At 41.1% G+C, this 26,595-nt stretch overlaps 1 protein-coding gene across 5 annotated transcripts in view; it reads left to right on the forward strand.

Moving 5' to 3' along the window:
• plxna1b (plexin A1b) overlaps nucleotides 1-26,595 on the forward strand; it is a 247,573-nt gene that overhangs the window by 29,113 nt on the left and 191,865 nt on the right. The gene's annotated exons all lie outside the window — the stretch shown is intronic.

A 26,595-nucleotide genomic window follows, 5' to 3' on the forward strand; every position in this document is an offset into this window, starting at 1 on the left:
GGGGGGGGGGGGGGAATCGATGCCCCTTCTTAGCTTTGAAATAATTAGAAATTGTGTTTGTGCGATGTGAAAAGAGCGTTAATCTGCTAACGAATGAGGGGCAATTTGCGGGCTTTGTTATTCGACAGCAATTGAATCCCCCCCTCTCCCACTCCACCCCCAATTTCTGAGCAGAGCAAGGATGGAGTGAGAGGCGAGGGCTGTCTGTGGGTGTGTTTGAGTGCGCATTGGTTGTCAGCTATTGAAAATGCTCTCATTGCTCTATCGGATTCTCCTCATTTATGCGTGTGTGTGTGTGTGTTTTAAAATCAAATACTTGTTAACCAAATTAGTCGTCACACCTCACCTCGACCCCCTGCACGCTGCTTGAATTAATCTGTTATATTACATTAGCAGATGCTTAAATATAAATGTGTCTCTTTTTGAGAGAGAGCGAGAAGAGAGACGGGAAGAGGTGGATGACTGGGGCCAGAGTGCAGCCTATCTACAAAAATCTCTGCAGCTGTCCTTAAAAATTAATGCATAAGTCCTACAGTATATCAGGTCGTGATAAGAGGGTGATTTTCTCAATTGAGACCACAGTGTTTCTATATTTTTTCCCTTCCAGCACCGGTGGCCGGCGTAAAGGGTTTATGGTTTCAGAATTTGCTCAGATTTTTTTTTTCTTCAACCTGTTATGGTTTGAAATCCTTTTTGATGAGATTTTAAAACTTGTTAGTCACCTGAGCTTTCTCCTGCTGTCTGAGACATAGACTGGCGCAGTGCTGCCCCTCCTCCACCTGTTGCTGTGCACTGGCGATCAGCTGGTTGCAAGACAACTACTGCAATTCCCCCCTTTTTAAAAGATGTGGGAATATTTCCGGTCGTCACAGATATGTCACAATCCGCAAGCCAGCTGTTTTTGTTGCAGCATACCCAGGTGATGCAACCTCTCTCCCAAAGGTTGCTGTGCATTGCTGGTCAGCTGGTTTAGGAAAATTTCTCACACATTTCAAATGCTACCCAGAAAGACAAGTTCAGGTGTCTGACAAATATTCCCTGCATTCCCCTCATCTTAAGCTACTGCTGTTTTTGCAGGGCAGATAGCCAGACTAATAACCAGCTAGCATCAACTTGTCATACTTTCATACAAGCAGATTTAACTGGATTTATTCCATACTAAATCTGTGTATCAAAATCACTAATGACTATTAAATATGATTGATTATTACAGATATAATCTGTACAGTCAAAGGTACCGTGATGATCGGAGAGGCCGAGCAGTAGCCTCCCTCAGTTAAATTAAAAGGTCCTGCATTCAAATGTAAATGTTTCGGGATTTGAACCGTGACTGGAGTGTTTGCTTAAGAGGTGGCGTCCAGCTGCAGGTAAAGAGATATTTCACCAGCCACACAACGGGACTGTGGTGAGCTTGTTTTGTCAAAACAAACAGCATTTCTATTAATGTCGGGCTGGTGGAAAAGAGAGGCAGTTGTATAAACTTCAGATGCACCAGTGTTTTTGTTATGAAGCTTCAATTTGTAGATCTTGGTGTTTTGGTGGGTTAATTATTTATAGTGGGGCTGTATGTGATGTCACACTAGTTGTGTGAAGGAGAAGCCAGTTTGCTGTTTTGATAAAGGACAAATTATTTGAAGTTATTGTAATCTGCCTTCAGCGCTTGATGTAGGGAATCAGTGAGGCTGTTAGCAAAACAGCAATCAGTCCATGTGTGTATTCTCAGGAGTATGTAGACATTTATATTAACTGTGAATTATCCAAGATAATTTTTGCAGTACATGAGTTGCACATTTTATGCAATTTCTTTAAGAATAACTTTTTTTCTTTCTTTTTTTTTGTCTAGCCTAAGTCTGCTTGAAATGAAGAATAACCTGTGATCAGTTGTTCTTGGAAAGAATGCCAGAGTAATTGTCAGGCTGTAATAGGATAATAATATGTGAACATGTTCAGGCTTGTCCACACAATCACATTGCTGCAGCCTAAATACCAGCATTCAAACTCTGTCCCAAACACTCTGGGAGGTTAGTGTTGTTTGCTTAAAGATTGTGCAAAACGTTTCCTGTGCAAGTCAAAAGATGTTCATAAATCATTTTTGCTTCCCTAAAGTGTCATCTTGCATGGCGTTTCTGCATAAAAGCTGGCAACCCAGCCAGAACATTACAAGCAATTTGCCTCAATCGTCCCTAATTATGATACAGATCTGCGCCACAAAGGGCTGTTGCTGTCAGGAGTTTTAGGAGGTAGCGCTATCCGGCCTGCCCAGCTGCAGTGTTGTTAAGACTGAATCAGTGATGTCCAAACTTTGGAATTTGAGCTGACGTGCACTTTGCACCCCTCTGGCCCTGCCTTTGTGTGGCTTCTCCCTGCGTTGCATTCCTATGGATCTTTCAGTCGGCAGGTCTGATTAGACTGTTGGTGGATGACTAGAGCAGCAAGGGGTTTGCTGAAGTGAAAACGGAGTTGCACTCGGCACACAATCAAACTGGTCGTTAATATTTTCCCTAGTGCTTTTATTGATAAAGGATTTTGGCCAATGAGAATTTAAATGAATTTCCTGCAGGCACTAGGCAGATTTTTATAGCTTGATTGGAAAAATGTCCTTACAGACCTCTTTATGGAGTGGTACCACTTGCAGTGTGTAGTGTCTTCCTTGTGTGCTCATTTCTAGTTTGACATTTTGAACCAACCTCATCTTTAGGCATTTCCTCTTCTCGCCTTCTCTCTCATGCCTATGCTCTTCTGCTTCTCTTCCTGCTCACATTCTTTTTCCTTTCGTTTTTGCTTCACCCACTCCCGCTGTCAGTGTGGTCTACCTCTTCCCTCTTCATTTTACTCTCCTCCTGCCATCATGTTTAATTTTTCCAGTCTGTCTCTCTGTTTTTCAAATGCTAACCCACTCGAAAATGCACCCTTTTTCATTCGTCTTCCTTCCAGAGATATATCCACCCAGTACATGCAAGGCTTATACCTTCCTGCCTTTCATTTGCTCTCCAAGCACCTTGGCAGATTAAGGATCCTCCATTTTTTTGTGTGTGTGTGTCTGTGTACAACCGGTTTTCCAGGATGTTCTTGCTGGGATAATTGGCCTTCGTAGTTTGCCAGCGTCTGTCCCATCCTTGCTTTTCAGATTGGTGCTCATTGAGGAAGCATTTATCATCCTGAAAGAGGATCTCCTCTCTAACAGACGTAGCGGTTGTGTCAGAGACGGCTTGGTATGCTGTAGTCCTAAGACTCTCCGCCATGCGTGAGCACTTTCTTGGCTCACTGCTGCTGTAATGTAATATCTGTTGTCATATAATAGCCGGTGAGGATGGCTTGTTTTTATTACATAAGTTTTCATTTGTGTCAGTCATCCTAAAGAGGTTATAGCTAGAGTGGCATGTTGGTACGAGTTTACTTTTGTTGTGCATCAGTCTACGTCCTTTTATTTTTCTTTGATCTTCTTCAATTCTTTTTGTCTGAAGACCTCCTATACTGTCTTAGAAAACTAAAAAAATTAAACATTTTTCACGTTCAAATATGAGGACAAATCTTGACCTCTGTAGAAGTATTTGGCATAAATTGCTTTAAAATCACTAAAGTTACGTTGAGAGCTCTGGAAATTTGAGTCAGAGAAAGCATTACAATTATTATGTGGAAATCTGTGCAGAAGCCTGGTGCTTCTGACACCTGAGTCCCACCTCTTCCTCTGCAGTGTGATTTTTCAATCTTCTGTCTGAGCATTTCTCTTAGTCTCTCTGGGTTTTTGCTTGGAGCCCCGAGGCGAGGAGCCACACAACGGCAGGAATATTAAACGCTCTAAAGATGAAGCAGCAGTTAGAGCTCTATCTGAAAACCCCGTTCTACACACGCCTCTTACGGTATCAACGCCCATCCAGCCGACGAGCACTAATATATAATAAACTCACTCACCAATACCTGGCGGGTCCGTCTTGACTGACTGCTCAAATTGGAATGACCTCCATTTGGCCCACATAAGAAGCTGGGATTGAGCGCCGGTAGGTGGTGTTGAACTGCAAAGTGCCGCTGCATTACTGATGATATTGAGAGGTGAATTCGCTGGTGAGACGGCAGCACAAACCCTCATCAGCACCAATCAGACTCGAATTTAAAGGTAGTCTCGGGGACTGGCAGCTTTATTTTGGTCCCTGGAAACTGTCTGTATTAAACCACGCACTCCGTGTAAATACAAGTGTGCAGAATTTAAAAACGAAAGCTCAGTGTGCATTGTTCAATGACCTCCTTTAAAAAAAGAGATTCTTGTTGCGTCCCTCCCTTCAGTTGTCGCCAAATTAATTTGACCAGAGCTTTGGCAGAGCTGAGCTGTCTTGCTGCTTTATGTCTCTAAGGAAGGCAGCCTTAGTTTCTTTTTCTTTTTTTTTGGTGCCTCTGTCGTGTGCTCATCCAAGTGAACTGTCTGTTATGTATAATTAATTTTCTCCTCTCTCCCAGTTTATTTTTATCGCCCACTTTTAACAGTTTCTTCAAAGGACCCCTCCCCTGCTTCCGTCCTCCTCGGTGCCTGCTGAAAGTGACAGCTGCTCGGGTATGGGAGACACTTTTTGAAGGAGGCACTAAAAAGGCCACTCCGACAAGACGAATTGGAGTGAGAAATCTGACATTATCCAATAAATGTGGCTACAAATTGGAAATAAGGTTTTACCGCAGTCCCCATTTGTCTTTTGGAGAACCGAATTGAAGTTGTCCTTTTGTCTTAATTGTTGTTGATTAGCTTGGTGGCCGAGAATAAACCACATTTCATTTGTGGAATGGGCTCTGATCCAAACCAAAGAAACATTTTCGTCCGTTGTATCTGACCCTCAGCTCACCGCAGCTCGTATTGGGTTCTAGTGGCACTCATAAGATCTGGTTCCTCTCCTGACCCACTGGCCTTGTGTGGAAACCCCACAGCCGCTGCAGCTAGCGGGCACAGCCTCAGCATCTGTGGTTTCCTCCCCAGCATGCTAATACTCTTGTCAGCATTCCATCCATCTCCCTTCAGACACTGAGTCAGACAGGCGGCCAGGGTCTCTGATTTATGTGGACGTAAAAAAAAAGTCCTCTCTTGTTGTGTTTCCTCTTTTGAAGAAGAGTCTGAATCTGCTATCGATTGAGAAGCCACAGTTCCTTCCTGTAACATTAGATGACACCTATACACTTATTTTATTCTGGTCTAATTTTACTCCCGAGCTCGGGAGTAAATCTTCACTCCCGAGCTAATCTACACTACATAACTCCCTCGTCCTGTCAATTCTTGTACAGTTTCAACTCCTTTTTCTTTGAGTTTTAAGAATTGGTCTTGAAAATTGAGAGACAAATCACTTTTTGTTCATAAGTCTGTACAAAGTAGCTGCATAGACCAGTATGAGATTCTCATGGTATGAAAATCTTGACTGACAAAACACAATTTAAGATTTTCTGCACAAAACATTTAAAACAAAATGCATAACATGACCTAATTGTTTTGTTTAGAAGAGAAAGATACAGTCATACATGCTTCTGTTAAAATAACACAAAATATCGTTTATTAAAGGTAAAATTGTGTTATCGATAACATTTATTTCTCATTTTAATATTTAAAATGTGGGCCAAAGCAAAGTTATCACGTGTTCATTGCACAGAATGAATACTGTCATCCTTTTCCATTATTTAACAGTAAAACAAGTTTATCAAGCTGCTAACTGATGTAATTAGTGGGGCTATCTGCTCAGAGTGTAAGCCAGCCCTCACTGGACACAGGGCAACACGTGGCTTTGAAAAGGGGTGGGAGTGCAGTGGTGTGTAACTCTATCCACTTTGCTTCAGCCACTTTCTTTGAATTTTATTAAAAGTACTTCAAATATCAGGAACTGTTCGACAGAAATATTTGTCATTAAAATAATAATGTGACACGGGCATGCCCAGTACAAAAGTTATTACTTTCTACTAGTTGATGGAGTTGCATCAGTCTGCAAAAGACCATTGTCAGGTAGTTGGTATATTTTGTAATTGAATGTAATTCAGATGTAATTTGATGCATAAATGGAGATAATCTTATAATCCCTTTATCATCTGGTTTCTTTACAGCAAGTATTTTCAATCAATCTGGAAAAGTCAGTTTAGGATTAAGTGTTGGTCAGCTGTTTGAGAACTGGTTAATATAAGTGACATTACATGCAGCAAATGTCTCTCAACTAGTGTGTTTATTGGAAAAACTTAAAGATGCTCTGTCCAGTGATTCTACCTGTCCTGCTGAATACGCCGTTACGCAAGTCGCTCTGCGTTATTTTTAAGCCTTTCTCAGCGATTCTCTGTCGGTCTTGCTCGCAGAGATAGTCTAAGTTTAGATGAGGAAGCCCGATGGTTGTTTACCGTGCTCGCTAGAGTCTGTCGGCGTCTTCAGGCATGTTTGGCTTGTTAATGAGAACCACTGTGTGAGAGATGAGGCAGCGTGCTGTGGGTGTCTGTCTTTGCATGTATTTGCATGGTGATAAGCCGAGCATCGTCCGTGCGCTTTCAGATGTGCACGGCCGTATATGGGATGTTGCTGCAGTGGATTTGTGGCAGAGTGGCGAAGTGTGTGGAAGTGTGTAACGTAGCCCTCCCCAATGTGGAGGATGAAACAAAACTCCACATATGGGCATTTAATAGTTGTGATAAATGTTTATGGTGCTGCACCTCTTAATTGCCCCCTTTCTTTATTCTTCTCAATCTCCCTACCTCCTACATTTTTACTCTTTTCTTTCATCCTGCTCCTCCCTGGTCTTGCGTATGCATACCCTCCAGGTTCCTGTTGTGTTTACCAATGGGAACCTTAAATAATTCAGGCTGTCCGTACTCCCCAGCCCTGTAAATAAGACTAATAGAAGGCAGGCTTCTGAAGAGAGCCACTTGCCCAGGGAAAGCATTGCTGTGGGCTAGCCTATAAATCAGCTAGCTGCCTGTTTGGCCCCTTTACTGTGGCTGCGTTGTGGACTACAAAGCAGGAACATCCATGTTAGCGGAAGGAAGGGTGACTTAATGCAGAGAGGTCAGCAGCAGGGTGGCGTTGGCCCTGAGGCGGTGATTGGTATTGGGTGTTTGTGTGCAAATCCATGCAGGATGCTGTTCTTTTTCCTTCTTTAATTGGATTTTGAGTTGGATCTGTGTAACACATGCATACATGCACCATGGCTCATAAACTGTTCATCCTGATGTCAGCACAGGCATTTAGTGTACCAGATGGCAATAACTGTTCATTAATACCTTCTCAGAGTTAGCATTTCATTGGTTAGTTTTTTGGTAGACATTTTTATAGATGCAGCCTTGAAAAGAAAAAAAATACATACTTTAGAGTCTCTACCAAGTCTTTTTGTATCCATTTCAGAAGGCTGTGGTTTTTAAAATAGATCTTTGCTCTGAATTTCTTTGAAACGCATCCCGGCTTCTCACTTCTTCAGATTATAATTTCAAATTGCCTGTGTGTGTGTTTTTTTAAATATTTTTTTTTATGACTTAGTCAGATAGGACCTGTCTGGGGAACATTTTCAGGGAGCACTTCAGAGTTTGAAATTAAACTGTTTCAGTATAGCTGAATCTTTAGACACTTTTTCACAGTTAGTCTGTCGCAAAAGCACTTTTTCTCTTTTAGAACCTCAAAAGATACAGGAATATTTGACGGTTTTCAGTTCTGACCACAGCGCTTTGTTCTTGTCAGATTTGTTTCCTCTTCCATCCTTACTTTCTTGGTTTCTTCCTTGTTTACATCTGAAATTTTGTTAAAAGTTGACAGTAAACTATTGCGTTTAGAATTGTACAATAAGCTAAAAATTGAACAAAGGACTTTGGACATCAAAACTGTGTTGTGGATCCCTTGTCATGCGAGTCATAGTTTCAGATTCTACTTTGTCTGTTCCCTCAAGCCAAATTAAAATATTGTCTGAAACTTTTAAATTGATGCTGAAACAGCATGAAATCTCCAACACCTCCTCCCTTTCCTAGCCCTTTCTCTTTCCTCAGCCAGTGTGTCAGCTCTCCTTTGTGCTCCTCTCAAAGGGTTAAAGAGGGAGAAGTGATGAGTGGCTCACCGTCTCTGGCTTTCATTGTGTGCTGGCATTGTGCCACTGCATAGCATGTCGACCACAAACATATGTACAAGGGACTTCGCTTTATTTCGCTGTGCTACACTGACACAGTAGTATCAGTGGCTGCAAACCAATGCAAACATTGTGAAAGCATGATTATTAGCATGACTGTTTTTTAAATTTCTGTAATTTAAATGAAATTAAATAGTTTATTTTGCCTTTTGCTGTTTCACTGTTTGCTTACACCTTCCTTGTGATTTTGTCACAATCCATAACTTTAGAAACAAGTTCAGTGATGCCTCAGAAAGATTCTGGTTTTCTTCTCCTGCCTCAGTGGAAACATGTGCTTGCGGACCATAAAACCCAGTTACCCTCTGTCTCCTCCCTTGCATAGCTTGTTAAGGGAAAAACCACTCGACAGCATGTTGTGCAGAACATTAGCTGCTGCATGGGATAATTCTTTTAGCAGACCTGGGCTACCTCCACTCTGCAACGGAACAAATCCTGGGGGTGCTCTTAAGTCGTCTCGCCCTTCTCGACCCCCTGCAGAGTGAAGGCAAGCAGAGAGAGGCGGCTTTGGGAGTAAGCGCTTTGGGACAGACAATGGTGGACTGGCCTCAGAAGCAGACTGGGGGGTGGGGAGGGGTGCAGCCAGAAATAGAAGAAGAGCACGAGAGGAGGTGGTGGGGGGCCTCAAACTGGAAGGAGGAGGAATGGGTTTAGGTCAGAGGTTAGACTGATCCCTACTTTAAAGGTGTAGTGGGGCAGCGGAGGTCTTATTGCCAGGGCTCTCTTGTTGCTTTTTACCCTGCCTGGGGTAACGGTCTGCTACTGCATCATGGGGGAGGGGTATTTAGGTGGGTGTGAGTGCGAGCTGCGCATTGCTGTCCCATGATGACTGCAGTTGTGCTCGCTGACCTCTGGCCCTGGCCTCTACTCTCCCTACCAGGAGCTGTCACAGAGGTCAGCAGCATGCCAGCTCCCACGTGAAGACACTGGGTAACTGAAGGGTATCTTTGCTACAGCAAGTCTTTTTGGAAGAAGATAAAGAAGCAGAACATGTGACGAAGCAGCCAGCAAACATGAAGGAATGTGTCTACGATACCATTCAGCATTTTGAATGAAATGGGGTGTGTAACTTGTGACTGGTGTGTTGATGTGTGCGACCGGGGGGGCGTGTCCTTTCTTATGCAAGTCCTTTTCTTTTAGGGTAGTCCTTCATTCCTCGCAGATATCCACTATTTCCTTGGTTCCCTTTGCATGTGAAGGAATGTGACTGTTCTGCATGATCAGCTCTGTTCTTCACTGTTACAGATTGTGATCTTAGTTGCTTCAGCTTGGCATAGCCTCAGATGCACCAATAGTCCCACTGTCCTCAGAAATGTGATGGATAGTACTGGCATTTGAAGCAATATAAAATGTGTTTAGCTAGTAGTGTTTTGAAGACTTCATTTCATTAATTCATATCTTTACAGTTGAAACTCGAGGAGTACATACAGTGTGGGGAAAGCAAGACAAAACACACCTTTGTTTCACTGTCTGACAAAATTATTTTTATTTGCTAAACCACAGAGTGAGAGCACTATTTTTCAGACAATTTTTATTAGTTTCTTCATATTCAGAAGTGTACTACACTAATATTTGCATGGCTGATCTCAGTCTCATCTGAGCTGAAAAGGCATGTAAGAGTGATTCGGCCTACAAATGTGACTCAGTTTCACCAGTTCAGTCAGGAGCCAGTGAGCCAAAATTCCAACAAACTATTGTGAGGAGGTTGTGGAAGGAAACCCAAAGTCTGATGTGTTTGACCGAATCCAGACAGTTTAAAAGGCAATTCTAACAAATACTTAAAAAATAAAGCAGATATAAAAATACTGATATTCCTAACTGACCTAAAACAGAAAGTCCCATTTAATGTCTGAAAGTAAGGGTTCTTCAATACAGTGCGTGTAAAAACTAGTTTCAGCTGAATTCAGGCATTCTTGTGTAGGGCATTGCCATTTAGCATGGTTATAAAACACAGCTCTCGCTGGTTTTAGTCACACCTCGTCATTCAGACTTGGCCACCACACAGACACTTCCAAAAGCAGCCCATCTCCCTGTCTGCTTGTAGCTACATTAATATAAAAGCCCTTAGTGCTTAGAATTGGTAAAGGGCGGGAAAAAGAAGGAATCTGAACAAAACGTTGCCAGAAACAGCGGAGGGAAAAGAATAAGACCGCCAAGAAACGAGGGAGGGAACTTGGCAGCACTTGCTAACTGAGAACAGCAATGAGGCAGCTCACACCAAAGAATAATAAATGCCGTTGCACAGAAAAGCGCTTATATGCAAGACACGGTGAGGTAGAGAAGAGTGGTGAAAGAGGAATGAGGGGAAAACTAAGTCACTCTGATTCAAAGTTTAATTAAGGTCTAAATGCAGCATTGGAACAGCTGCTGTTGCTTGCACCACCATGCAGTACCCGAGTTACAGCTTTTTCTTATTTACTTGGAAGCTGAACAGATGTTATAAGGGGGTGGCAACTTTATCGGACGAGAGGTTTGGTTTCCGGGAAGAGGAGGAAATTAAACTCCTCACTTACTGTGGTGAGTTCAGTAAATTGCTGTCGCTGTGTGCTCATCCTAGCAACACGGAGTGAGACTCTGACTTCTTGTTAGTTTTCCGAGCTTTATGGATTCTTACTTAATCTCAGCCTGTAATTGTGTTGCTTCCCCGAAGGCAAGATAATAAACACAGGTTATTAAATTTTGAGCCAGACTAACTAAAACGCATTAACTCATAGTAACATTTTTATGCATGCACAGAAATATTTTCAGTCGGAGTGTAGCTACAGTATCCTGGGAGGATGAATGAACAGTTCTCTAACTGTACACTAAGCTGCAACAGTATTCACATACTTGGAACTTTTTCTGTGTTTTGCGTCAATATGTGTAATAAAATGCATTGAAATTGACATTGACTTCATTAGGTTTTGACAATTGCATTTTAATATCCATTTTAAGTTGAAATTCACACCAGGTTTCTCATCTTGCATTTCAGTCTCTTCCATCTTTTTACCCAAAAGTCTCTCATCATGAGGATGAAGGAATCCTGTTCTGTTGAGCTCGGTCACATTCGTTGTCTGCGACTCTCTCTCTCCTTCTTGCTCTCCCTTGGAGGCCCTGATGAAAATGGCTGTTTAATCATGCAGAGAGGTCAACCAATCAAAGGACACAGCCCGAGTGATTTAAAGGCCTGTTCGGAGCACAGCTGGAGGGGGAGAGAAAAGGGAGAGTGATTTGGACAGAAAGAGAGAGATGTGTTGGTGTTGATTGTTCTGTAGCACAGGTCACTTCTTGCAGCATACCTCTGGTCTCTTTTCACCCATAATTGATAGATTGATCTACAGGCAGGGAAATGTGCTGAAAATATGCAGAGGATGTTGGGCAAAGAATTGAGCATTTTAGTGAGCCGACCTTCTCGGAATGAGGTGTATGCACACATTATTAGCATTAACCCACATTCTCCCCTTCAACTTTTTATTTTCCATGCTACCTTCCCAGTTCACAATGATGCATGAAGTGTATGGTCAAAGTTCTTGCCTGTATCATTATCTTCTTTCTCTGATCTATCTAAGACTTCATAAAGAAATATATCTAACTTAATCTTGTTTGTAAAATATTATTTGTCTTTTTTAAAGTTCAGGCCATTGATATATCAGTGGATAAAACATCTGAGTGGTTTTGCAAAGGTGAATTTATAGGAGGAAATTTATGCACATTACATTAAACTCTCCAACCCCATGTTAAACATGGTGGTGGCAGCATCATGGTGTGGGAAGCCCTTTCTGCTTCACAAACCGGGAAGCTGGCTTGAAGAAATAGGAAAGCCAATGGATCTAAATTCAAAACAATCCTGGAATCCTGCTACAGACTGCAAAAGACCTGATAACTGGGGCAGAGATTCGCCTTCCAGCAGCCCCAATTATAAAGCCAGAGCTTGAATCAAAGCATAGCCATTATGCTATGTTGTCCATCTCAAGCTACTGTGGCCCAGTCAAACCCCAAGCCAAACTCAAATTGAAGAACTGGGGCAAGACTTCAACATCGCAAAGTACCTCAACCTCAGAGCTATATTGCATAAAGAGCATTTGTGCAAAGCAAAGAAAAATGGGCAGATTTCACTATCTGGACTCGGAGTAAAGACTCAAATAGACTTGCAGCAGTAATTGCTGCCAAAGAACGCCAACGTTTCAGACTTTTAAGCATACACAATTCATAGTCAGGTTTTTGGTTGTAGCGTGGCAAAGTGTAATGTGCCCCACAAAAGTAGAGCACTGCACCACTCAATTTTGTTTTAAACTACTTTTGGAAGAACAAATACTACTCACCAATTATCACATTTAATAATTCTAAATCAGCATGTGTACCAAAAGAAGACTATTATGACTATTCATTACAATTGTTAGTTTTTACTGTCAGCTTGCCAATTATATTTGGCTCTCAGCTGTGTCTTAAATATCTGCCTTTGCAGTTGCATCAGAAAAGGTCAACCATAGTTCAAGAATGCACTCCTTGAAAAGTATCTCCGTCTGCATCACATCTTCAGAATTCAGCCATTCAGATTGTTGCTCTAAGCGTACATCATCGCTTCGTGTGTTTCTGATACAGCCAACGAGTTAGTAGTTGTGGAGTACCACTCCAGCAGATAGCTGGCCTCTTCCTCTCTCTCACACTCTCGCTCTCTCTCCCTCCTATTCTCTATGACCTTGTGTCGGCGTGCGCTGATGAGCGCTGAGTGGATACACTCATGAGTGGTGTGTGCACGCATGTGTGTGAGGGCTAGAGAAACCGTGGGAGCTTCATTTGTTGTGTAAATGCGAGCTGCTAATTGACTGCCGGGCACGCATCCTCTCCTTCAGCGGCTGAACCCTGCCCTCCGCCGGGTCCCGGGGATCCTGCCAGGGGAATGTTTGCCCCTTCTCACACACAAACACATCCACGCACGCTCTCGGCAGCCTCCCTTTCTCTGTTTTTCCTCTGCTGGAGCAAGCCTGGCACAGGGCCAGAGTGAGGATGGGCACAGTGATCGGCTTCTCTGTTCTCTTGCTGTGATGAGGTTTCATTATGAAAAAATACTCGACATTTACCCGGAGCGTCTCAGTGGTTTTGGTTGATCTCGCTAAGTTCTCGCTAAGAGTTCTCAAGAACTCTCGTGTTAATGCTGTACATATTAACATGTCTATGTTTGTAGATAAGGCCACAACTCTGTGATTTTCAAAACTGACAGAAAAAGAAGAATTTTAGCTCAAACTGCAGCTCGAGAAACAATGGTCATCTGGTCATTTATCAAAACAAATTGCTTTACTGCAACTGTTGCTGTCTCACTGGAAGCTGCAAACTCCATATCTTCCAGAAACATCACTGAGAATGAGGTTAATAATTTACATCATAATTTCTAAAGCGGTTTTACTCAAAGAAATATTTATGAGTAACACATGGGTTGCTTTGCTTTCAAACAGAAATAATACCACATAGACATAAAGAGATCCCTCAAGGCATTGAACATAGATTCATGTATAGCTGCTTGCTTTCAGAGCTAGATTTACATTTGTGGCTCAGTGATGGACAATACAAATGTTAGCCTCAGTTGGAAAGTCTGCATGAGACATGTAGCCCAACTGTTGGCTGGTGAGAGGCCCAGATCTTGCACCCACACACAGAGAGGCTGACACATGCTGCTCAGCTGGAAGAGTCATATTTTTCTCTTTCAGAAGCTATAGGTATCTACACTGTATAGCCACAATGATGGTCAAATACAGTCTTAGTAGTCAGAATGTAGTGAGAAATCCTATCTCTATATTATAAAGGTTTTCTGCTTGATGTTTTGGTTTCATAAAATATATTTAAGTCCAAATAGTTTATTTGTTTTTGGGCAACTAGATTTGATTGTTCTATTATTGCAAGAAATGAGAGTTATAGTGCATAAACCACAAGATGTAGTTCATCTGAGCGTGTGGATGGGGTGTATTTTACAGACTACACTGCCTGCTATTTACAGAACATAAAAATGAAATCATAAATACAATAGATGCAAGAACACGCACACAGCTATGATTTTCCGTGCTCAGGTTTTTCCCAGCCTACTCCATTGTTCTGTAGAGGTAAACATCCAGGAACACGGAGAGAGAGAGGAACAGACAAACAATAAACAGACTTACTCTCCCGTTCCACTCTGTTTAGACTGTAAACACAGAGGAGTAAAAGCGTTTGTGTGTATGTGAGTACATTTCTGTGTACAGGTCAGTAAACTCCAGTCCTGGGAGTTAGAAAAAAGTAAAATAGACAGCTTGAAAATTTTAGGTCCCTGACATTGTTAGATTGCATCCATATGTCATTTAAGCTTCCCTCTCAGTTGGCAAACTTTGAATTGTTGGTCCAAAAAGGAGTCTAATGTTGAGGCATGTTCATCTTGCATGATGTTAAATTTACCATGTACGCTCCAATATTTGTTTCCAACAGACCGGAAAAGGTTCTCAACTTTCAAAGTTGGCCTACACATAATTCAAAATATCATTTTTACATTATTTCAGCAAAACTAGGAAGCACACGGAAGAATTTTGCGTTAATCTCACTGCTAAGCCTCCGGAGACAATAACAATGGAATCCTAGAAATCTCAGAAATTTCTAGTTTTCCAAAAAGAAGCGTACTGAACCATGTAAAACAACACAACAAAGTTTCTGTATGGTCATAAAAATAAAATAAGTCAGGAAAAACTTTGTTACCGTAATGCATGTTTAAGGTTGTAGTTTAACAGCATGTGCCATTTTAACACAGATGTTAGTTTTCAAAATGCAAGAAAATCAAAACCTAAACAAAGTTGTGCTTCACTAGCAAAGTGCGCAGCTTAGCGGAGACGCATACAGTGTTCACGGTTGGGCTGAAAGGTAGATGGTCAGAGCTCGAGGAACGAGTCCACAGATGGGTGTTTGAAGTACGGGCTGCTGGAAGAGGCTCACCAATGGTGCAGTTACGTCTACACACCCTGGTAGTTGCTAAGGAGATGAATACAAATAACTCGACGTGGTCCTTTTTGGTGTTATTGCTTTGTGCAATGCAACCATCTCTCTAGCAGAGTGTGTTAGAAACTGCCTGCAAACTTTCAAACCCAGATTTTTTTCAGGTTCACTACTGAGAAACCAGATTGGTGAGTAAGAGTTTTTTTTAAGAGCTCTGACTCACCTGCTAAAAATAATTACATATGAAGTGCATCAAGGCCAGTTTGAGACCATTTAGCTGTCAGATGTGTTGTCATACAGAATGTGAATGAAATTGATAGTCAACCGAATATTCTGTACTTGCAAGTGATTAATACCAATATTAAGCTCTACAGACAACATAAGAATCTCTAATCACACTTGTTGCGCAGATTGAGAAATCTCGTCTAGCAAGTTAATATTGCATTCAGCGAGGCTTAGAAGTCTGAATTTGACGTCACACCTGAGGTAAACCTGTTTTAGTTGGATTAAGCAAAATGGCTGATTTGCAATTTGGCTTTTATAAATATAAAAGTCATTTAAAGTTTTGTTTTTACACTTCTTATTTACAATTTGAATGACTTATATTTGATCAGGACATATTTATTCAGTGGGGCTGTAGTTATTCCCACATCCAAGCTTCAACTTCAAAAACTAGTTGACATCATCATTAAAGCACACACTTCTCAGTGCTTAGTCATTTTACGACAGAGAGACAGTTCAAAGACAGTTAAATACAGGTTCTCAACTGTTCAAGATAAATGTTTTGATTATATCACAATGCATTGACACCTCTTCAGTCTCACCTTTCCATTATGATGAAAGAAGAACTGAACCAGAAGAGCTGTAAATCTGTAACTTGTCCATCAAGTTTAATTTATTAATATCAGGGAGTTATGAATATCTAATTTCAACATGTGGGAATCAAAATTGAAAGACTATCTAAGAAACTAATCAGTATTTAAATCAACTGTATTTCCTGTTCCACCCTTTTTTAATGCCCTGCTCTGCAAAAAAAAACAAAACATGACTGTAGATAACGTTTATTAAATCAAATGGTTCTAATGGAAGGGGAAGATGTTGGGAAATATTCTAATGGCTGAGCAGTGTGGCAAATTAGGGTAAAAGTGGAAGCAAAACCAAAAGATGCATACAAACTTTAGGCTTGTATGCAAAAGTTTGACTGTGAACAAGCAGTGAAATTGCTTCTCTTCCTCCCCTTCCGGCTGTGCCAGCAGGACTGCAGTCAGACAGGCACTGTTGAATCTGAGTCAGCAAGAGTTGAACTGGGGCTTTACCCCAAAGCCTCGGGGCCGGTAGTAGCTCACATACGCTCCTATATTCACACACACACACACACGCGTGCACACCCCGTCTCACACAGGCGCAGTGTCAGACCTGTCGCTGTGCTCCCCTCAGCCCTGCAGCTCCAGCCCTAACTATAGCTGTTCAGCCAGCGACTCTTAATTAGTAGCTGCTGCTGTTGCCGCATGCCCTGCCCCGGCGCCACCGTGGTGAAGCCCCAGCCCCACGTCTATGCGTGTGTGGTAGGTTTCAGGACGTGTTTACTCAGAGCTTCTGCTGCAGCGACGTCCCTGTGCCCTCTCTGGCTGTGTGTTTGTGCGAGCCTTCTTGGTGATATTACAGGTGGAACAGGAAAAGTGAGGTGTACATTGCAGATTGTTGTTTGCTCAGCAGACTCTGTGGTTATGTGCATCAGACCCCTCGAACCACAATGTTGTCTCTTAAATCTCTTTTTAGTCTCTTAAATCTCTTTTTATGCTTCCCGTCTATCTTAGCTGAGTGCTTAAAAAGTTCCTGCCTTAAAGCTACCGTAACGTCTTTTTGAGGAAACTGAAGAAATACAGCATGGTACATTTGCTTTGAGAGGTTAAATATTGTAAAATCACTTATTCGTGATGTTATAGTTGCAAACTTGCACCAACTGTTCACTTGGTAGTTCCAAATAACTACCAAGCTAAATGGGTGTATAATTATGGGTATATACCATCTGAACCCCAAACAGCAATTCAAGCAGATAGAGGAAAGAAAAATGCAGTGATAATCCATGTGTCCATGTTCAAACCCAATACATTCTCTGCCTTTCATCGTTTTGTGTCGCGTTCCTGTGGGGGAAGTGGCAGTGAAGGTACTGTCTGTGCTTTGGATCAGGCTGACACATGTTTCCCAGAGGACCCACCCCAGTACAAACACATAACTGGAATAACTTGGTGAGCCAGACACCACCGCCACTGGCCTGTTAATCAGGACCATATTATGAATAAATGGAGGGAGGACTAGCTTAGCTTAGCACAGGAAATGCACACAGCTGAATAACAGACCATTGATGAAGTTTAACCAGTTCCGCATGTGCAATTTCCATGCATGTGCTGTATTAAACAAAAGAATTTACTTCTTTTTTATATATATTATTATGTTACAACCACAAACCTCAGTGTATTTTATATGATTTAAAAAACACAATTGTGAAGTGGGAGAATGATGCATGGTTTTCATTTTCTTTGTAAATAAATATCTGTAAAGATTCCTGTGCATTTGTATTCACCCCTTTTGCTGTGGGACCCCTCAATAAAATTCACTGCAGCCAGTTGTCTAGAAGTTACTTAATTATTGAAAAGTCTGCCTCTGTATAATTATTTTTCTCAGTACAAATACAGTTCTGTCAAAATTCTAGAGGTGTGTTGGAGAACATTAGCGAGCAAGTTAAAGGCACACATCTGATGTATACACTTAGTAATTTTGATAATAGGCTAATATAGCTAATGTAAACACTTAAAGCTTGTTTTGCCTTTATTATAAACCTTATATAAGGCTTTTAATTTTTTGCGGCTCCAAACAGATTTGTTTTTTTTTTTGGTCCAAAATGGCTCTTTCAAAATGTTGGGTTGCCGACCTCTGGACTATCACAATGTGAAATACATTGATGTTTGGGGATACTACACGACAAATGAGAAAACATTTAAAATGCATGAACGCTTTTGTATGGTACTGTATGTTTATCCAAGCTTAAAGAAGCACAGAGCCTGGCCAGCCACACAGTGACCCACATTGGGTTTATATTAGCCCATTTCCCTCTCAGGCTGGTGCTGGGTCTCTCGTAGTCATCACGCTTACTTACAGAAGCACCTCAAGCATCGCCTGCCTTGCCATCCATTCACACGCAACCACTGCACTCCACACGTTGATGGATGGCTTACAAATGAATGGTGAAGTGAGAGATTTAGTTGTGTGCTTTGCTGGGATCTTGTTAAATAAATGCTTACATCATAATGCCACAGTTGAGACTTTCCAGGAACACTCTTATTTGCTCTAACACCTTTAAGAAGTTCATATCAGAGAATAGCTTGGCTGCAGTAATTTTGAGTTCTAGTCCCTAGTTTTTCCTTGATTCTTCCATCTTCCTGTATGAATCCACAAAGGACTTTGGCTGGTTAGTGAGGGTTCATTTGTTTGGTAATTTTTTTTGTCCATAGGAGCAAGTTGTCTATATTGCGGATACAATTTAAATTTTCATTTTAGATGCTAATGTAGCCTTTTAGATGAGCAGAAATGGCACAAGTATGCCAGCGCTTTGTTTTGTCCCAATTACTCATTAGGCTTCAGTAATTACTCCCTTGCGTTTCATACAGAAACAGCCAAGAGAAATGGATTCACTTTGTCCTTTGCAGAAAGGTCAGTTCGTATTGTAAGACACATTCTCAACAAACACATTCACAGTTTATTTGTCACCTCAGAGAACTTTCTCTCAGCATTCTTTCAGCCAATTGAACTGTAAAGCCGCCGTGTAAGAGTGTGTCTGTGAGACTTTAAGGCAATTGTTAAAATTCAAATGAGACGAATAGGTAGAGACTTCAGCTATTTCTCGAAAGAGAGAGACTGGGACCTTCTAAGAATGTCTCTGGCTGCATGGTCTTGGCAGGAAGAGGTCGTAGGCATCACCCTGGTGGCAAGTTCTCGTTGTTGAGTGAATGTTAACCTTTTCCACCTTTGAAATCACATGAGTTTTAACAAGATAAAATGGATCATACAAGCCATCCATGACCACATCAAGGGACTGGTCATATTACCCACAGAGGGAAGTAGGTGGTGACCGGCTTTCTCCTGAATCTCATTATGAAACTGCATTTTTTAAACCATGGTTCAAGACCGGCTCATACCATTAAGCTGTGGGTTAATTCCCAAGTTGTTTGGAATTGATTTCCATCAAGAAAGATTGCCTTAAATTTGTTCAGATATTGATTTATAGGAAATCTTGATCTTATTTGCTTTGCAGAATAACCTTGTTATAACCCTAATAATATCTGAAAAGCCTTGATAAATATAGCTTAACACTGGGACCTCAGTTTGTATTAGTATTGATCATGTCTGGAGTTCTCCGGTGATGTGAAACGCTGAGTTAGTTTTCAACCCTCGGAGGCACTTCAGCATTGCTGTCATGATTCTGTCTTAACACTGTTGTTCACGTAAACGTTTGAGGCCCCCATGTCTGTGCTCCATCCTGTTTTGCACCCACCATGACAAACATCCATACCAGCATTCCTTGCATCATTACCAATGCCAACCACCTACCTTTGAAGCAGAGCAAACGGCCATGCATAAATATCCAAACAATGTCCGATGACGGCGATCAAGTAATGCCTCTGACATATTTTCAATCTGCAGGAAAAGTGACGGTTGGCAGCAGAAATGAGCGAGGGATTTGGAAGTTATGAGTGGCAGTCGTTCCCCCGGGGGCCTGTGGAACATGGCAGGGCTGTTATGTGAACAATACTGGTGTGATATACTAGAACACTACAGTGGGATGCCTGGTGGAGGACGTCAAAGATGAACTGAAGGGGCGTTTGGGATATAAACAAATCGAAAACATGATCGTACTGCTCCAGATTGAAGCACATTAACCTCTCTCATTAAACCACACGGTACAGAATATTAATGTACTGAAAGATTTTAATTTAAAGGACTTTGGGTAGAGATGCAGAGATTTGTGGTGGATTCTTTTTTTTTTAAACAAATGTATCTAAATTGCTACTATGTCTAGCTTCGTTAAACTTCAATCATCTAATCAATTGGTGAATTCCTAACGTGGGTCTCACCAATAGTATCAGAATAGGGATTTTAGCATGAGCTCAACCCACATACTGAACTCTACTGCTCAACCCACAAATTGATTTTTCTTAATGATATGGCATCATTTAAAGGGGAATAAATTGGCTTTCCAAAATCACACTAATTATTTCCCAGAAGCATTTTTACAACCAAGATACATCTGACCGAGCAGAAATTGTCACTTTTTGTGCTAAATCTATAGTAGGAGCAGTGACAACTTTCCACTGTGTGAATTTGAAAGAGTTGTAAAATGGGGTTTTACTCATTTAAAACACATTTAACATGATCTTTTGCATCTTGTGTTAGCATCATCCTTATATTTCCATGTGTATTTGGTAGAGTATATGGATTCTAGAAATAATCTAAAATTACCACAATGGTAAAAAATCTTTCATTCTAACACTATATTCCACAACATACAAAGGTTGAACGCTCAAATGAACCCAGCTACAAAGCTGTAATTATTCAGCCTTCCTAGTGTCTGCTGAAGGTGATTCCTGGTAGACCTACTTTGGCGAGACGTCAATTAGGCTTTGAGTCCCATGGCAGATGATCCCAGGACAGCAACACAACCACAACAAATAAGTACAAAATGCCAAAGAAGGAGACCAGCTCCTGCTTAAAATCTCAGTGTTATTGAAATGATTTAGCTCTATATCATCTACACTCACTAATAATACCCATGTAGAAGAGTGTTGTACTTAAATGCTTATGAAAGTTTCAACAAAAGATGTGACTTTTGTCTTTCTGATTACAACTTATGGATCTCCTGGGATTTCTTTGTAAGGTTCTTCTTTTTTTCCCCAAGAAAAGTCTGTCGTCTTTGTGAATCCACTTGTCAAGAAAACCCAGCCTAGGAAAAGAAAGTGCACTTGATCATCTAGAGGCCTCGGTCTTTCCAGACGCTGCTGTCGCGCCTCAGACTCTTCGTATCAAGCTCAGTGTCGTGTTGAGCAAGGCACTGATATATTTAGTTCTACCCTGTCTTCTTGCCACTTTGTCTCTGGCATTCCCCTCACTCATCACTCTTCCTCTCATCTTCCCCCGCTCACACCAGTCTCTGCTTATCTCCTTTCCTCCGCGCTCACATTTCTGTCTTTCCAACACATCTCCCACTGTGTTTTCTTTCGCTCTATGTCTGTTCTTATCCTCCTCCATGCTCTTCTCTTCCCCAGAGCTCTACCTCGTCCAGGGCTCTGTTCCTGCAACGATACTGACAAGCTCTTTAGACACAGTTGTGGCTCTTTGTCTCTCCGCCGCCTTGCTGTCTCTCGCTACATTTAGACATGGCGATAACTATAGCAAACTATGAAGGAAACAAAAGACGTTGATGACCCCCAGAATGTGGCCACACTCCCAGTTTACATTTGCTGCGACTTTATTAAATGTGCTCCCTGCCAAGTCTAAGGACAATCCCTTCAATTTGACCTAATGAAAACGAGGTTGCCGTGTGTTTAAACTCTCCCTACATCGGCCTCGTGACTCTCACAGATGTTACTTGTCCTTCTGGACCGACCAGTAGGCCCGGCCCTTCCTTTTGGGAAGGCTCCAAGAACAGCTAGGCTCCTCACATGCTGTTCTGATCATGTTGGAGGGAAGAGTGGAATTCCTCTTGGACTGTAATGCTGAACGTCTTAACCTTGAGCTCTGTTCTTTCAGGAGATCTTAAGATGATTACTGCTGGACAAAAGCCATTAAAGAGAAAAGGCTTTGTGAAAATTTACACCTCAGCTTCACTGATAAGATTAAATTATTCGGGGTGCCTGCCTGACTTAGTTTAATTTACTTAGAAATGCAAATGATAATGAGGAAAAGATTAATTTCAAACTTTTTTTTTCTTTGATGCTTTCAGAATAAGGAGGTATGCTTAAGTAGAAGCAGAAATAATGGCTGTAAGCCTATAAGTAACAATCTAAAGCACTTGATTAAACTCTTAAAAATCTGATCCTTAAGAAAGTTGCTTATTTTGAAGTACTTCGCTGGATTTGAAGTGGTGCTGCCTGTTATATGTCAGGCACTCAGGTGCCCACTTGCTGAAAATAAAATCCCTTTTGGCTAAACATGTAAAGACAGATTGTTCTCCTCTTATCTCTCTCCATTCCTCTTCGTTACACCCCGGTGACTCTCTGTGAAGGTATCACCATCTTCTGTCATCCTGCTCCTCTATAACTCCCTTGTTTTTGTTCTGGTTTCACCACCACATTGTTTTTAACTTCTGCATTTTTCTTCTTCTTTACGGCGTCATTTATACACCTGGTTTCACTCAGGATATTTCTGCTCTCATTTTCTTTATTGTCCGTAGGAAATTTAATCTGTGCCAGGATAAATTAATAAATGCTGTACAATGACTTGCATACCCCTTAAAATATTTCACATTTTTTTAATGTTACTGGGATTCTATGTGACAGATCGGCAGAAAAATGACAGCTTTGCTCATCTACAGGCTGACATTTTTGGTTATTTTATGCAAAAAACGTCAAGCTGAGTTGAACAGACAAAGTTTGTAAATGGTTCCTTTCAAGTATTAATACAGATTCTCAAATCAGTTTATGTCTGAACTTTGACTGGACCATGACACATAATGATGCTTTGACCATTCCAGTATAGTTGTGGCTGTATGCTTGGGGTCATTGTCAGGATGGCAGGCAAATCTCCATCAAGTACTTGTTTTCTACCTGGTTTGTCCTGTTTTTAGCCTTATCTACCTGAATCAACTCTGACTACCTTCTGGCCCTGCTTCTGAAAAGTAACCCTGCAAATATGATGTTGCCTTCACTAATTTCACCTTGGAATCGGTGAAGGCTTTCTACCAATTTCAGAATTGGCATTTTAGCTTTTTGCTAAATTGCCAATTCTGCCTGTAGCCTTTTTGCTTGGAGGCCAAACGGCTCAATTTTTGCAACCCTATTTATACCTCACTTCAACTTTTTTTCTGTCATTTTCCACTTTTATATCTGTTTTAGATTTATTTGTAAACAATCATATTTACTTATTTATGTTTTGTCATTAATTTTTACAATAGTTGTTCAAATTAAATATACATTTTAGTTTATTTAGTAGTTCTCTTATGAATAGTGTTCTCTGAAGAAAGACAATTTATTTGATTGTTTGATCTGACCTGAGCTTGTTCTTCTGTTTTTCTGAGTCTCTCACAGAGCTTGAAGTAAACTTGGGGGGCGTCCGATAAATTTTTATTTTCCTTTATGCTCTTCCCAGATTTGTGTAGTGCCTGACTAATATTTTTTCCTGTCAACAGATTTTCTGCAACTCCTCTAGAGTTAACATTGCCTGCTGGCTGCTTCTCTCATTAAGGTTACTTATGTGACGTCTGATAAGATTATTGTGCACGTCAATAATTGTGTGTTTGTTTCAAGAATCCTATCCTAGCCATTTGCACCCACACGTACATGTACACATTTGTCTTCCATGCATAGTGAACCGGTGATGCATGCAAAGCTGTGTTATTATGCGCCGACTGAAAACACGGACAGGACAGGAAATCTGCAAAACTCACAGGTTTGCTTTCCAACTTGCACCGTCTGCTGCCTGGAATAAAACGGGACTCCTGAGCTAAAAGCGGCAGGGGTAGAGGGGCTTCCTTTGTTTCAGGTTCACAACGGTGCGTCAGGAGATAATTGGAGTTGGCCTTGCATGACTCAGATGCGACTGTGCCAAACAAAATGAATGAATAGTCCCGTCCCACTGAGTTCCTGGACATGATTCTGCCTTTGTGTAGTGTTGACACTGTCGTGGATTTTCATGTTTATTGTAATGACTTGTGGTTTAGGCATAGTTTATTGCAATCACATAACAATTAACTTTCATTTTTGGGATATGCTTCCTTTGTTCTATTTAGCTCTGATTTTCTATCGAGAAACTGTGCTCCCACTGCTCCAGATATCTGCGTTTACCCAGCTGTCTTTCGACCCACCAAGTGGACATAAATCTGCTAAATGCCATTTGACACAAGCCACACGCCCGTCTTAAAGCATTTAGAGCTGGGAGAGGGCCATGCCGTCATAACTATTGATATGGTTACTGATATTACTCAACAGCATGTATCCGGAAACAGTATGGCCTTTAATGGACAGAGATGGATAAGGCTGCTGTCCGAGTCAGTTGTGAGCCAGTCCTGTCCCACTCTGTGTCTGTGTGCGATGAGACTTTTTGATTTTAGTGCTTTTATTAGAGCATAATATATTTTTTGGTATAAAAAATGCTCTGGATAATGTACATGTTACAGCAAAGAGTAGATCTGATTCCTATTATGTCTGTTTCAGTTTAAACAATTAAGTCTAGACAAAAATTTGCAACAGAAGTGATAACATTTTTAGAATCGCCTAGATTGTGTGCCAGCTTCTTTATCATGTAAGATCAAAGAGTCATCCTCTGTTATGCTCCTCCTGTCATCTTGTAATGCATTAATAGCAAGAATGCGGCAAGGCTGAAGCAATGGAGTGAGTTGTTCAACAGCACACAGTCAAAACATGTTTTGGGCTCAACAGGGATGTGAAGATTAACCAATTACTGATGATTCACTGACATGCTCACATCTGATGTGAGTGCCTTTCCAGAGTATTGGTAGACTCATTTTTTGGATAAAATCTGTTAAATGTTTGTATGAATGAAATCAAATCTTTTCAGAGAAGAGATAAAAAGTACTCTTACATCTGTGTCATATTGGCCTCATACCATACTGTATATTTTCTCCTCGATGCAACTCCTCTCCCTCTCATTACCACTCTGACCAGAACAATCCTCAGATCATTTGGGAGTCGATTTGCAGCGACATGCATATTTTTACAGCAATCAACACTCGGTGGCAAGTTTTTACAAAGCAGTGCCCCAAGTGTCAGGGGTCAGACAAGCTCCTAGATGAAGGTTGTTCGGCAGGGAAAGTAAACAGGGAGTTTCAGTCCAGGACCGCAGTGTTTAGTAATAAGCTGTTTCGGCCTGAGCGGCCCGCATTCCTCTATAGTGAGCTCAGAGGTCCAATATAAGCAGCGCTACGGAGAAATGCACATGCTTTGTTTTAACAGTAAGAGCTGTTAACACAATTTTGTCTTTGTCCATGCATTATACAGTGGACTTCAGTCTGGGTTATGTTTCACGAACACACTCCATGGTGTTCTGTCATTTCACATTCATCATGTATGTCCTCATTTTTATCTCAGCTGTGTCCCACTTCAACCAGTCTGCTGACTGGATCTCTCCTCGGCTGTGGTTTCATGATATCAGCACCTGCACAGCCAGCCTGGACAGCTAAAACCACAACTTTCTACACTCAAGGAGAAAGTTTTCACTAGAGAAACTGTGACCTTTTTGATTAAAGGACAGGAATCATTAGTTGTAATCAATAGTTTTTCTATGTAGGGGCCTGGTTCTATGGCTGTTCTGGTTGAGGCTGGATCAAAATATAACTTAAACATATGTATTAATAATTATTTTGATCCCTAACAAATGTGTAATAATGGTTATATTGGGATGCTCATAAAAACAACTCAGTCTGAGTGTTCAGTGACTTTACGTAAAACATTTATAGGTCGCCATTAGCAAGTTGATTCTACTAGTTTTATTTACATTTACCATAGGGATGGGGGATTAGAACTGAAAACATAACATTTTATCTGATATTTATTGAGACATAATAAATATTGTTAGAAAATATTGATAAGCTGTAAACTTCCTAACTTTTTGTCACTTTGAAACTATAAACTTTTAATGTGTTTCATTGTGTTTTCATGTCATAGAGTACAAGAACGTGGGACATGATTAAGAATAGGAAGAAAAATGGTTTAAACGTTTCCAAAATTAAACCCTAGAAACTTGGCATGCTTATGTCTCTAGAAGCCTTTACTGTGATCCTAATCTAAACTTTTCTGGGTCCTCAAGAGATTTATTATCCCGCAACTTTTAGATGCATCCCTTCTACACGCCAGAATCAAATGAAAATCCCTGAGCTAAACTGTTCACACACGGAATGTAAACAATGAGACTAGAATGAAGAGTAATAGAGACTTTTATATAGAAATAAAAACATATTTCATGCTACTTGAAACATAAGAATCTTTTTAATATCCCAGATAATCAGCATCCTGTTGCTTCCTGTCATCTGTACCGCTGATCATTCATCTGCCCTTGTTCAGTTAAAGCCTTATCAAACACGAAGAGCATTAGTGTAATGCTTCAGGCAGCAGCACACGACTCAGTGCGATCTTGCTTTACTGAGCTGGTGGTTAAATGGTGATTTTTTTTAAAAATTTTTTAACAAGGCACCTTTGACCTTGACCTACATGTTGCCTACCTCTCCCACCGCATCGCATGTACACTCATACACTCCCACAGACACTGGGAGACACAGGATTTATCACAGAAAGAAAGAGCCAGTCGCCTAACACAGTCCAGAGAT

The sequence above is a fragment of the Xiphophorus couchianus genome, chromosome 20, assembly GCF_001444195.1.
Source record: "Xiphophorus couchianus chromosome 20, X_couchianus-1.0, whole genome shotgun sequence".
In the NCBI taxonomy this organism is placed as follows: domain Eukaryota; kingdom Metazoa; phylum Chordata; class Actinopteri; order Cyprinodontiformes; family Poeciliidae; genus Xiphophorus; species Xiphophorus couchianus.